At 40.6% G+C, this 13266-nt stretch overlaps 1 protein-coding gene across 1 annotated transcript in view; it reads left to right on the top strand.

Moving 5' to 3' along the window:
* Positions 1 to 624: 624 nt before the first annotated feature.
* SGCG (sarcoglycan gamma) overlaps positions 625 to 13266 on the top strand; it is a 148552-nt gene continuing 135910 nt past the window's right edge. Inside the window, exon 1 of the mRNA XM_074915458.1 lies at positions 625 to 840. The gene's annotated coding sequence lies outside the window, so the exon portion shown is untranslated. The remainder of the gene's footprint in view (positions 841 to 13266) is intronic.

Genomic DNA, 13266 nt, shown 5'->3' with positions numbered 1-13266 from the left:
CCTTCCAGGAAAACTGCTCCCAAACTCGTACCACCTCCCAGAACGGCCCCGAGCGCGCCCTCTGCCGCCACCACCCCGAATTCACGCCTCGGCCTCGTCCGAGGGGGCGGCGGGGCCGGGGCCGGGGCTGGGGCCGGGACCGGGGCCGGGGCCAGCCCCGGCCCCGGCCCCGGCCCCAGCCCCGGCCCTTGGCCCCGCGCAGCCGCACTCTGCCGAGCGCCAAGAGGGACGGGGGCGCCCTCCAGCGGCGCCGGCTGCTCCCTGCCCGGCCCGGCCCGCCGCGGGCGGGGAGGCAGAGCCGCGACTCGGTGAAGGGGGCGGCGGTGCCGCGGCGGTCGGGGGGCTCCCGTCAGGGCCGGGGCGCCGCTGCCGGTGGGGCCGTGCCGGGCGCCCGTTGCCACGGGGAGGGCGGGAGCTGCGCGCCCCCTCACCCGCTCCGCGCGGCTGCTGGGGGGCGGGGGGGGGTCCCGCATCTCCGGCGGCGGCCGGGCCGGCGGGGAGCCGGCGGCGCGCGGAGCGGGGCTTCCCCCGGCGGCTGCGCGACGAGCAGCGAGGGAGGGAGCGAGGGAGGGCACAGCTCGCTTCCCGTCCCTTGCTCGGCCTCTCCTCCTCCCTCCCCCCGTCCCTCTGTTCCTCCGTCCCTTCCCGCCGCGCCGGCGAGGCTGTGCGAGCGGCACCCACCCAGCGCCCGCGCCTGCCGCCCCGCCAGGACGGCGGAGGGAGGCGCCGCCTGCGGGGAGGAAGCTGGATGAAGGCTTGTGCCTCAGGGCGGCTTCGCCAGCCCCTCGGGCATGAAGGGGACCGTGGGGACTCTGCCCTGCAGCCGAGAGGGGACCTCAGGTAACCGCCCCGCACGCCTTCCCCCCGTAGCCGAGCACGCTTCGCCCCTGGCCCAGCCCTGCCCAAGTGCCGGGAGAGGGGAAGCGTTTCCTGAAAAGTTATCCTGCCGCCGCTGCCCGGGGGCGAGGGGCAGCGGAGGAGGGCGAGGAGGCGGGCAGTCCTCGGGGTAGGGTTTAGCGGCAAGACCCGCTCCGTGCTCTAGAAACTCAGTCGGGTCCCTGAGGCGATGGTTTTCCCGCCGGGGGCGAGGCGGGGAAGGGCCGAGGAGGGTGGCGTTTGGGCTGGCGGTTGTGCCGCCGGGACGCCCTCGCCTCGGCGCCTGCGGTGCGGTGCTGCGGCCGGCAGAAAGTTTCCAGCGGCGGTGGGGGTCACAGAGACGCGGGAGAGGATCGCCGCGGGCGGGGAGCGCGGGGAGCGGGCGCAGCCTCCCGCCGGGAGGTGCCCGGGGGTGCTGGGGCGGACGGGGGGTGCTGGGGCTCCCTTCGCCTGGCGGGAGTGGTGCTGCCAGCAGTGCGCTGAACTTGTTTCGCTCTTGCGGGCTTCGTTGCCGTTTGTTACGGAGAGGTAGGATTAAGTATCCGGAGAGCTATAATGTCGGCATCTTTTAATGGCCACATTTTAGTCATCAGTGAAGTTTTCTTACCTCCTTGTCAGTTTAGATATGTTCAGGAAAAGAAAACAAACAACAGTCTTACCAGGAAGAAATGCATAGCAGTGCACCTGAGACTCTAGGATGTTTGTTGTGTTATATGACATAGCTGTAAATGCACTGCTGTTCTTTTTGAATCACGTTTTGCTGGGCTTTTTAACTGAACATTTGTGGATTAAGTATAAACTTTTAATAAAATAGGTTATTAAATCCCACTTCAAATGTTTCAGTTATTTTCTTGCCTCTTTGCTCATAGTTTGTACAAAAGACAGATTCATTTTTTTTGCATAGTTTTTCTAAAATCATTTAAGCAATTAAAAGTGAATAGTGCCCCACAGAAGTTCTAGGTACCTTTGCTACAAAGTGAAAAAAACAACATTGAACCGTCCTAAAGAAAAACAAACCAAAAAATCTATACCTTCAAAAGCCTCCTTCCTTATCAGCCCAAGCAAAGAAGTGGAGATTGCAAACTGCCCAGAGAGTGAAAAGACATGTTATTTCAAAGAAGACAAGGTCCCCCTCATTGAGAATGTCTCCACCAACTCCCTTGGTGAAATCGGAGATAACCTACTTTAAGAATTATCAGCCGCAGTTCTGTTTTCATTCCACATTTTCAAGTACTAAAGTAGTCCCACAATGTTTGCTGGAAAAGGAGAAACTTAAATGCAATGGGCTTAATTTGGTTAGATCAGAAAAGCGTGTGTAGCTTTTTGTTTGTGTTTTGTTTTGGTTTTTAATAATATAAGGAAATTGGAACCAAATTTAGGGGAGCATTCAAAAGCAGACTAGATTGAGCAACATACATATGGTAGTGCAGGTAATGCCTATGACTGTTTGTTGGAGATTGATAAAGCACTATGCTTAAGATGATTTTCAGATTGGGTTTTTTCTTAATAAACACAGTTATATTCCCTAAGAAGGTTTATCGCAGTGAATGACCCAAGGCAGCTTTGAGGCTGCTTTATGTATGCTCAGTTTTTTATTAATGGACTTTTACATTGCATTAAGCTGAGAGAGGACTGAGGAAAGATAACTATAGGCATGTATAAAACTTGAAAAGCTTCCCACTTCTGTGTGGTTTGTTCTCTGGTTGAGGGGTTTTTTTCATTGTCAGCTTCAAGTCTTAACATCTCTGGGCTTTCATGTAAGTGGCAGATTTTATTAAACATGTGAAACAATCTTCTATTGTAAAATGTTCTGTAGTTCTTACTTTCTTAAAAAGATAGATATGACTAGGGAATTATCATTTTTCTTGAGAGAATGACAGTTGAAACTTTGTTTGCATAGGAGCGAGCATGTGTAGTGCATTAAAAGAAGGTGTCATTCTAAACTGTCATTGACTAACTTTCCAACGTGGTTGTATATATTAGTATTATTCTATATATTGCTTGTAAAATGACTGCTAGGATATAAAAAAGAGGTAAGAAGGAATTAATGTGGTGATGTAGGGTCTAATTTAAGATTTTGAATACAGGTTTAATAGTTGGATGCTTGTGGATTTAGTGTTCAGTTTTGTAAACAGGTACTTTTTATTTTGTTTGTATCAGCACCTGTTAAACTCACAAAAGTACTGTTGATCCAGCAGTGCCTAAGTGACGTAGAGGTGGAGTATGGAATTTTGCCTTTTTATAACATACTGAAGCAAAATGTTTTGTTTGCCGATAAGCTTTCTATTCTGATAACATGTCCAAATTGTATGTAGCTACTGCTATCAAAAGCTGAGCTTGTGTTAGAAGTTGGGACCTTAAACATAACTGTGTGTTGAACAAACGTTCTTTTACGGCGTGTGAAATCTTAAGCAATGAAAACGGCCAGGTGAAGCAAAGGAGGCATATAAAATGGCATCAAGGTATGGAAGTGTGGGAAGTTTGGTAAAAGGAAAAGAAGAGAAGGCATTTAGGAATTGAGGGGTTTTTGTACATGAACTTTTGCCATAAAAGCTAAGGTACCAGCTTTTGAGGATAATGTGTACCTTGAGGATTTGGAGTAAAGGTATACCTGGAGAAACAGATGAGGTATCTGCTTTTACCTGAAAGCTGTGATTGCATGTACAGGATTTTTCTTGTAGTTCTGTTTGAAAACCTTATACTGCCATACTTTAAAGCCTTCTCTTGAAGGCTTCTTGAACTGTGGTAGAAAATTTGTTATGTCGTTGTTAAACCTGTCTGGTGTCGTTGAACTAGGTAAAATCATGGTGAAACTAGTTAACTGAGTGTAGCATTTCTGTTAGAAGCAAGAGACTGATACAAAATAGAACAGTGATTAAAGAAAATTCTGTCTTCGGTACACGTTCAACAGCCAGGCACTGAGGACTACATGCTATAGATCTGTGGAAAGTGGGGGATAGCTTTTGGGAAAGAATTCCTTCTGGTGGCCACAAACAAGGAGTATTCCTGCAGAATAAGCAGAGTGAGCTTTCATTTTACATGCCCATTCTGGGTGGTTTTCCTTGTCTTCTGTTACGTCTCCACTCAGTCTCCTCTAAACTGAAAGACTCCTCATTATTTAATTTTTCTTTTTATGTCACCTTTTCTAGACCTCTAGTAGTTAATATTTTCTGCTGAATTCCTTTCAGTTCTGCCATATGCCTTAGGTGGAGTACCTCTATGAAAAAATAAAGCTGTAGGCTTACCAACAAGTAAACTGTAAAGATTAGTTTACACTTCAAGGCAGTGTATTATCTTTTATGCAAGAATATTTTCTTGCTGTTCACTTTTAGCTCAGGGTAACTAATCACCAAAATACCATTTTGAACAATAGCTACATATTTTTTGTCCTCATCCTGTATTTTCTCGGTTGATTATTCTTAGCTAAACTATTTACCTTCCTGAGTTTCATCTTAATTTTCTCCTAGATCATGTCTCCAGTTTAGCATGTTTATTATGAATTTTAGTCTGGTATACCAGGACTTCTAACTCTGGCTTCTAGCTCTCCCTGGACTAAAGTCATGTTCAGATTTAGAAAGTATACTCTGTCATCTGTCACTTTCTTAATAAACTTAAATGTTATCTACCAGGACAGCCTGGAGCAGCCCCTCTTAAGAAAGTCTTCCTGTTTGTCAATGGATTGGTAATAATGATTCTCTGAATATGGTATTGTAATCTATTTTTAAAACAAAACCAGTGCAGTGGGTTTCAATCTATAGGTACTGTATGAGTGTACAAATATGGGTATTGTTGTCTTTTACCAACTGTTATAAAGCCCAGATTTCTGTTACAACAGTTTTCTTACAAAACATCACAGCTTTCAAGAAAAGAAAGTCCTCTCGAGTCTTCTAGTTAAATTTTTTTTCTAATACAATAGTTTTCACTGAGCAACCAAATACCTTTTCTTGAATGTCAGGTCAAAATACTCCAATACTGGGCAATATACCTCATTATTATATCATGTATACTATTTGTAATTAAAATGCTCTCCACAAACCTCATGAAAATTACCAAGGTAATATAAATGCTAGTTTTACTCTTTAGTTTCTCACAATTAATGATAGTAAGTGACTTTAGTCAGCAAATAACAGGAAATAATATGTCAAATTATTGAGCTGTTTGATTAACTGCTATGTTTTCTATAATTTCTAAAGGTCATACAAGGTCACTATTTGTACAGATTTATGAAAACATTAAAGGAAAACTCCATATAGTGTTAAGAAACCTGATTCACTTAGGGGTGTGTGTCCCTGAAAATCTTAGCAATCTACAGTCTCTTAACAAATTGTCATTACGTTGAATTTACCTACTTTCTAATATTTGAAGGCTTAGATTTAATAGTGATACTGAACATCTAATTATTTTATTTCCACTTCAGTGGAGACACTCACCATGACATTCCAAATTAATACATTTGTCAATATTGCTGTTGATTTAAGTCACGTAACATGAATCAGCCTCTGAAAATGAAGAATTACTTTTGGAAACTGCAACATATGTGAATCATACAAAAATACCCAAATAAATTACTTACTTGTGGTTGTGCATTAAGCATTCACTACTTCTGAAGATAAACATTTATTATAAACAGTTCTGAAAACTTCACAGTTTCATGTCTCTCTAAACCTGGAAAGACAGCTTGTATTGGTTTTTTAAGAACTGATCTATGGAATTTGGATTTTGTGTAGTGAACACCATTGCTCTTTATTAGCATAAAAAGTTACCAGTAAAAACGTGTTTCTCTGTGTTGTAGAAAAGTAGATACGTTTTAGAATAGGAGTTTTGAGGAAAAAGTTTCTCAATTCAAGAAATTGCACAATGTATACAAAAAAACAACATGCCTAAGTTTATGCTAAACCCAGCAATTTATTTGTTTTTCAGAAACAAGGAAATAAACTGTCCAGAAGTTTTTCCAAAATAAAGTTTCTTTGTTAATGAGGAATTGTAAACTAATTTTCAACATTATTTGTAAAAATTGTAGTATGTGAAAAATCATAGCATTTCCCTGACTGTTTCCCTGGGATGATTTCTTTAGACACAACACTTCAGGCTGTGAAGTTTTGTATAAAGGTTTTTTTGCTAGGAGGCTTGAAGATACCTGTATTTTTAATATATATTTTTCACAGAGGTGCACATGCAGATAAATAAAAAGTACTCAGTCTTTTCCTGGTGCCAGTTTCAAAATCTGCATGTATTCGAGTCAAACACCAAGAAAAGAGAATCGAAATGGAAAGATCTGGCTGATTAAATAAATTTTTCTGGAATCTCCTGCTCCACTGTCAAAAACTAAGTCCCCAAAATCATTTGCAAAAGAAGGTTGTAAACGGTCTTGAAAAGAGTATGGTAGCAGCTGTTGTGGAAGTCCAAAGATGGCCTGCCACCACCTCTTGTTGTCTGAGCTGACACTGGGTTCTGAAGCCTTCTATTCTTTAGAAAGAAGGTTCACTTTTTAGAAAACCATTTACTGTGTCTGGGCACTGGCCAGAGCAGTCTTTTTGAAGTGCAAGATCATATTTTTTATATATGTGTATATATATACATATATGCGTGTGTATATATATGTATGCACATATATATATATATACTTCTCTTGGGACATTCATCGTTGGGTGGCCTGTATTCTTCATGGACCTAGAAGGAAGTCAGGACATCTTCTCGGGGTCTTTTCAGGCATTTGATGAGTTCACTAAGCCTTGTAGACAGTGGGATCTCCTCCTTCCCTTAGTTCACTGACTGGCTAGTGCAAGGTCATCCCAGGAAGTTCTTTAATTGCTTGGGTCAGTGCAGGACAAGTCCACTTGAAGAACCTTAATGGTCTTGTCAGTGTGAAGAAGGCTCTCCTGTTTCTATCAGTCTATAAAATTCTTCGAGGCAATTACAGACACCCATATTGTGATCCTAGCAGATTCAGTGTAGCAGCGTGAGACCAGTGGGCATTGGTGGGAAAAAATATGGTTGGGGAATTACTTCTGTATGCACATATAGTATACATGGTAGGGTCTGGTATGTGTACTGTATGGTAGCATACGTATCCTGGTGTATGCTTCATATTTTCCACTAACATTCTATAGAAAATTCTCTCAGATGGCAGCTGCTTGAGCATTGAGTGATTACTTCAGATAAAAGGGCTTCCCTTTTCTGGCAGGTTAACCAAACTCATGACAGTATGCTTCTTCGCTTTTACTGGTCAGTGAAAATATGGATGCTTACTTCATAGGCTGGGATTTTTCTGAATCAAGATAGTGTTGTTCAGAGAAGCTGTTGCTTTGTTGCAGCATTTTGAGTTTCAGGAAATCCAAAATGCATGCAAATTATTCTTACATCAATTTCAGGAATTGCTGATGAGAACTGACAACTCCTGATAGTACTGTGTACTATGTAAATGTTGTGGTTTAAACCCGGTTGGCAGCTAAACACCACACAGCTGCTTGCTCACCCTCCCCCCACCCTGGAGACAGGGGAGAGAATTGGAGGGGTAAAAGTAAGGACACTCATAGGTTGAGATAAAAACAGTTTAATAATTGAAATAAAATAAAAACAAAATAATAATAATAATAGAACATACTAATGCACATTGCGATTGCTCACGACCTGCCAACAGATGCCCAACCTGTTCACTGCTTGTGATCCCAGAAGAGAGAAAATCCTGAACCTGCAATCCCAGAAGAGAAAGAGCCTGCCTCCCAGAAAACCCTCATCTATACACTGAGCATGATGTTATATGATATGGAATATTCCTTTGGACAATTTGGGTCCATTGTCCTGGCTGTGATCCCTCCCAGCTTTTTGTGTTCCTGCACACTAGCAGTATGTGGGAAGTTGAAAAGTCTTTGATTTCTTAGCAACAACTACAAACATCAGCATATTACCAACACTCTTCTCATACCAAATCCCATACTGAATCCAAAACCCAGCGCTATTCTAAGCTACTAAAAAGAAAAAATTAGCTCTACCCCAGCCCAAACCACCACAGAATCCACCCCTTATGCCATGCCATTTATGTTATGCTCAGGTTCCATGTTTTCAAATACATTCTAATTAATCACCATCACTTTTCCTGTTTTTTGACATACACACAGATATCATTCCCTTAGTTTACGGGCCATCCCTCCAATATGTGTAGTGAGTTCATTTAGTCCAGGACAATAAACCAAAAAGCAAGGGGAACCAGGTTTCCTTTGTCAAGAAAACATGATGTTTTGGATATACCACCAGTGAAATTAACTTTTTAGCTTACCTGGTTCCTCAAACGCTCACAGACAAAATCAACAAGATTTCGAGTTTGGTTGTGTTCTTTGTGTGTTCTTCACAACTTTGCTTTAGAGAAAGGATAGTCTACAGTAAAGCCTTAGTTTGGAGAAAAGTGAGAAATAATATAATTTCTGTTCTTACCTGGAAGAATGGTGCAAGCTATATGGATCACTTTGTATGATGTGTGTAGCAACTAACTTTATCATTGCAATCATAAAAATATATGTATCTGGTTTTAGCACAGCACTTGATGCTTTGACTTCATCACCCAGTTTCTAAGCGGTTGAGGAGCTATAAAGAACAATTCTGACATTCTGCAGGGGAGAGAGGATTCTTTTCTTTCAAGACTGTTTTAATGTTTTTAATAAATAATGTATTTTAAAGTGAAAAATACATGCTCTAAGGGAGGTTCCACATTCAACTGCCAGAGCAGAACTACCTCATATGTATGTATGAATAATTTACTGGTCTTCTGAAGCTCACTTTCTGCTTTACATTGTCACCAGCATCAGCAGAGAGGATGATGAGCATCTTTGTTCTAGTAATTCTATAATGGACAGGCAAAAATGACGTTTAAGATAAAAAAAGCAGATGCTCTGAAAACCTCTTGAATCCCAGTGAAAGATTAATCTTAGCCACTCCTACCTGGTCCTCTACTGATTGTGAAAATTTGGATCTTTTGGTGTTTTGGACTTCGTGCACTTTTTTCCCACTCTGGGGTTCGATCACTTTAGAGGATCAGCTCATTCTAACACGGCACTATTTGTAGACACAAATACCCTACAGAAGCCCTTTGTCATGTTGTTGTCTATTCCTTCCACTTTCTCTGTTTAAAATTCTCTTCTACAAAGGGTGGTTTTGATTCTTGCTGCTGTTTTCCTCCTCCTCCATCACATATCTACTATGAGTGTATGCTTTTAAAGGGCTTCTTTAAAATGTAAAGGAGTGGGCTTTCCAAGTTGCTTGCACCAAATCTGATCATCTTGCTAGCAGTGAAGGGACACTTATGTATATTACTAGTCTATTTGTCAAGAGGTTCAGCATTATCAACCTATTCCTTGACATATGATGTGACATAAACAGTTCTGGAATAGTGTCATAGGAGAAATTGAGTTTTACATCCTGACATAAATAAGAACACATACGGGAGACCTATCAATGAATTTCCTCAAAATAAGTTATTAAAATATTATCAAAAACTCTGAAAGAGCCTGAGTTGTAGGAGAGAAGATTCTCTCGAAGGTAAATAGTTACTTAAAAACCTGGGAAGAGAGAGTGGGAATAAATGGTTACTTTTCACCCCAGATGAGACAGATTACCTGTGAGGTCTTGGGATAAGAGATGCTGGAACATATGCTGTTCAGTGAATTTATAAATTATTTGAAGAAGCACCAAGTAGGAAGGTGAGAGCTTTAACTGAATAGAAGTGAATTGTTGCTAATTAAACAGCAGCGTTATTTCCTGGGCATGTAACTTTCATTCTCAATAGATGCTAAGTAACTTCTCAAAGGATTTTTGCTTTGGTCCTTGCCATCAGTCATCTGTTTTTGAATACTGTTGGATCCTCAAAGAGGAGTACTGGAATTATTGAATATAACTTTCTGAAAATGTGAGTTCACAGCCCAGTAATGATCAGAAAAGTGAATGGAGTATTACAAATTAGTAGAATAGGAACCAAGAACAATATAAAAAGTGCACAATGGAAAAAATGGATATGTTTTTATTAATTTTAAATACCATAGGCAGGTATGGTTCTTCTATCTTAAAAAGAGATATGAGTTTCTAAACAATTCAGGGAAAGGCAGAAAACAGGCCAAGGAGATTGTGTATCTTCTTCAACAGATGATCAAACAGATTACATATCTTCAGCTTATGAAGGGGGTGCTAAAAGGTAATGTGACAGAAGTCAGTGACATTGAGTGACATGAAAAAAGGTGGAGATCGGCTCATTATTCACCATTTCTCATTGTGTGATAAGAGTCAGTGAAATTATCAGTCAGCAAACCCATTGCCACAGGATGTTATAACAGGCACATATATAAAGGACCTCAAAGCAGAGTATTCAGATTGGTGGACTTTGACTAGTAGCCATCAGGTGGAGATGGTCCAGATGCAGTTTCTGGGCTATGACGTCTCAGTCTCCAGTTCAAAGCGGTAGAAGAACATGCCAATGATGGAAGTGTCAGTCCTTGACCTGTTTCTTATATTATTTTCATAAGAATTCTTTTTATCAGAAATTTGGTCACCATAGCTGTGTGCTATGGATGCTGTGTTCCACTGCAAATGGGCATCTGTCTCAAAGGAATGTGTTCATATAGCCTTCCATTGGAGTCATATTACCTTGTCAAATATAGTGTTTTAGTTCAAGTTCCTTCAATGACTTCTTCTTGTTCAGTCTGTGTAGAGGAAGTTACAACACAAAATTTAGATGATCTGAATCACTTATTAGTCCTTCAAACTAAAACATCATTAATAGTCATGACATTAAGTTGTGGTCCTGGTTGGCTTAAATACCATTAAAAAGGCCAAAAGAAGCTTTGGTTTGGAGGATAAGTAGATTCCCTCATCATTGCTTTTTCAGGCGTGGAATTACCAGGACATTTCAGTCAAATTTTGCAAAGAATTTACCCAAGATACCAATAAAAACTTTCCCTGTTCCAAAAGATTGTTTCAGGTTATGCACTCTAGACGTGCTTCTGATCCTGATACATTGCTTTGACGTCTATGACATTATTGTATTACTCAAGTCTCTATTGATTCTGATGCAAAGGCATACATTAAGAAATTGAAAATCCAGTTAAAGATACTACATTTTAAGGAGTATAGTTAGTTTCATGTTAATATTGAGCATTGCATGTTTAGGATTATAGCAAACTTGAGGCTACTGAAATGTTGAATTCTAACTTCTCAAAAGAAAGGCAAAGTCAAATTTACTCAGACCAGCAGTGAAGCTTTGCCCTACATGCCTCCCAACTAAAATAACAGGTCTTCAAGGAAAACATATGCATTTATGGGAAAAGGTCTTTTTTTCCTTCTTTAATAATACCCTTTTGTTACTATGCTGTCTTCTTAACAGCAAATTTGACTCATGGCTGAGAGCAAAATAGCAGTCTCGTCAGACCTGCCTTTTTAGGGGAAGTCATTATACTTCTTCTGAAGTGTCTGCAGTAACCCATCAACATGGGTTACTGGGTTCTTAATACTGTATAATTATGATATATGTATGATTCTGCTCTTTGTCCAGCTTGCACCTGCCTTTCTTATCCCTACTTAGAGACTCTTTTCATGAGAATAGAAATAGATGGTAATTTTTGACACACTAGCCTTTGAGCAATAGAGGAAGTATGTATAGATCATAAGGGAGTTGTCACTGTCATTGCTTTCTTATTCCCATAAGTGAAGGTTAATCTTAAATCTGAGGCAAATGCAATATCTATACTAAAAGAAAACATCCCTCCCTGTAAGTATAATGCTATGTATCTCTGTTATCTTCTAGTTAAACCTAAAGATTTCTAAACTGTTCTCAGTTTCAGGATTATTGCTTCTTGTAATCTATCTAAGACACAGGGGGTATATAACACTTTTTCTTGGAATTATTACTGTCTTACAGTGTCTCTTACACAACTGAAATTTTTGGAATATTTTGAAAGTATATGTGAATTATGGCAATTTTTGTCTGAATCTGTATTCAGGACCTTTTTTGTGTGTGTGTGTCTGAATTATAGGTTAACTTGCAGACAGTTCAGTCAGTAACCAGAATCCAGCATCTATTGTTATTGCTTGCTCAGATGAGTCCAAAACTATGCTAATAAGAAATCCATTCGGTCCCCCATTCCAACAAAAAATGCAAGTGTGCCCTAACCATGCCAGTAAATTCTCGTCTCAGGTTGCTTATATACTTGGCACCTGCACACATGTCTTTGAGTATGCCAGACTTTTATCTGTGATGTATGCAAAACTGATTGAAGACCTCATAATGCCAGATAATAATTTTTGGACATGCATGCTGATTCATGTGTTTTCTTTATAGTCCTATCATCAGGCTGGTGAACAAGTACAGAAAATTTTTCTCATTTTTCCAGCCCATGTTTCCAGAAGACATTTGCTGCATCCACTCTTGGCTGGCAGGCTTACTTCAAGGTCCATGCCTGTCCAGAAATCAGCTCCTCATGCAAATATCCAAGAGTTGAGGCCATCTGTGAAATCTGCTTCTCATCTATCCATCATTAGGGTTTATTGATTGTGCTGTCATTTTCAGGTATAATCTCTGACTCAGGGTCAGTCTCTTTACCATGAATACTGCAGCTTCCAGCTTACTTTGTAAATGATGACCGTGGACTCAAAGAGTGTTTTTTTTGCACAGTGTGCAGAAAATCCTAATTAACAGCAGAAGTGACTAGACTAAAATAATTTTTATGGATGCATACAAAATCCTATTTTCATTTAAACTTCAGCTCCGTGAGGTTTAGGAATACCTAGTGGAGCTATAGGAATACAGCTTTGTATGAGTTCACTACAAGCTTGCCTCACAGCTATGTCTATGATTCATTAATTTTTCCTGGCAATTATGTTTTTATTCATGTGGCGAAAAGTTCTAAAAAGATAATACAGTTTTTGTAGTTAGCACAAGACTACTCTTTAGAACCTGGTTTTGTCTTGGCAGGTTGAGCTACTGTGTTTTTTCTGTCTCTTACTTACAAGTTGTTGCGACAATTAAACAAATATTTTTTATGGGGCCTAAAGAAGATACAAATATTTTTGACGTGTCTCTCATACGCAGATTTTTCATAGGGATAAAGATCCTACTGAAGCTTTACCTCAGAAATCAAGGTATCTTTCAACCAGTACAACTGTCTGCACAAACAGGATCCTTCCTATGGATTGTTAACTTAACTCTGAAGGAATTTCAAATCCAATTTCAAGCTATTGAGACCTGCTAAAAGTTCGTAAAGATTATCTCACACACTGTCTTTGATCTTGATCTGCAATAGTGTTCTTTCTGTCAACTTTCTTCTTATTTACCAGAAGAACAGCATAATTGTCGGTATGCATATTTGTTAAATACTGTGCTTGTGTTTGTAGCTGATAAAAACTTTAGGA

Source organism: Athene noctua, chromosome 1 (genome assembly GCF_965140245.1).
Source record: "Athene noctua chromosome 1, bAthNoc1.hap1.1, whole genome shotgun sequence".
Taxonomy (NCBI): domain Eukaryota; kingdom Metazoa; phylum Chordata; class Aves; order Strigiformes; family Strigidae; genus Athene; species Athene noctua.
The sequence above is the reverse complement of the archived record's forward strand: the minus strand, read 5'-3'. Positions and strand labels throughout refer to the sequence as shown.